Consider the following 1,531-nt stretch of genomic DNA (forward strand, 5'->3'; position numbering starts at 1 on the left):
AGTTTGAGTATGAGCATGACTGATTGTGTGTATGAGCATGTGAGTTTGTGAGTACGCACGTGAGAGTATGAGTGTGTGAGTGAGTGTGTGTATGAGCATGTGAGTTTGTGAGGATGCACATGTGAGCGTGTGTGTATGAGCATGTGAGAATGAGTGTGTGAGTTTGAATATGAGTGTGTGTGTATATGAGCATGTGAGTGTGTGTGTTTGAGTGTGAGTATGTAAGAGTGAGACTGTGTGAGTGTGAGCGTGTGAGAGCGTGTAAGTATGTGAGTGTGATTGAGTTTGTGAGTATGCACATGTGAGTGTGTAAGTGTGTGAGAGTGCGTATGAGTGTGAGAGTGAGTTTGAGTATGAGCATGTAAGCGTGTGTGTGTGAGTGTGAATATGTGAGTGTGTGTGAGTGTGCGTGTGGGAAGTGACTGTGTGAACATGCGTGTACCACTGGAACGGTCTCATGTTGGTGTCACATGGGCAGAGACCCCTGCAGCCTGGGTGGAGTACTGAGCCGATCTTTAAGCTGAGCTGAGCGACCGACACCCGTGGCTCGTAGAAGAGCGCAGAGAAGCAGCAGCTCGCTGGGCACTACGGAAGTCTCTGGCGCTCTCTCTTGGGCTTCTCCCGGAGAATCTGAGCCGATCCTATCCAGTTTTCTATGGCCCAGGAGTCTGTCCGGAAGGACGGCACTGGGTGGCTTTACGCTCACTTTCACTGCCTTGGGCTTTGGCGTCCTGATCCTGACTTTGAGAGAAGAGCATACAAACAAAACCCAAAGCTGCCATATACCAGCCGGACCTCAGACACAGGCTGCAACCACGACCCCTTACCTGACTCGCTGTCCCCATCGCCCACTCCGTGTAAAACATGGGAATGGAGGGGCCGGAAGACTCCGCTCCATTTCAGGCCCTGGTCTTCGCGCACTCGGATTTAGACAACCGGGAAGTGTAGTGACGGTCCCCTTTTCCACGCAGCCTGCCGGCCCGGAATCCAACATTTTCTGTTGGAACCACTACAGCTCCTGCAGCCCATGCTGGGGGCAGTGTGCGGCTTCCTTCCTGTCCTTCCCATTGCTGTCTCGGAAAGGTGTCGCAGGCCACACTCAGGACACCCCTTCCGTAGGATCAGACCCTGATCCTTTCACAGTGGATGGGGTTCTCACTTTGGATCACATCCTGGGGGAGCACGATGTCCCTGCCACGTGGCATCATCATGTCAGTGGGGCCCTTCATAGGAAACGAAACCTGGAAGGCCAACACTAGATTACTTACTGTAGCTGAGCGCTGATCATTCACACAGCTCACTGACGCGCCCCCTGACTCCACCCCGTGCCTTTGAAAACCTTGGTACTGCTGGCATTTGGGTCTCAGGACTCCTCGAGGGCTGTTCTGTGAATTGTAGGGTCTTTAGAAGCATCTCTTACTTCTACCCAGTAGATGCCAGCAGCCCTCTCCTGCCTGCAAGATACGCCAACCCCAAATATCTTCAGACACAGCCAACTATTATTACCTTACCCCAACCTTGATTGAAAATC

Source organism: Echinops telfairi, unplaced genomic scaffold (genome assembly GCF_000313985.2).
Source record: "Echinops telfairi isolate 266 unplaced genomic scaffold, ASM31398v2 ScPeMD7_4225;HRSCAF=4972, whole genome shotgun sequence".
Classification (NCBI taxonomy): Eukaryota; Metazoa; Chordata; class Mammalia; order Afrosoricida; family Tenrecidae; genus Echinops; species Echinops telfairi.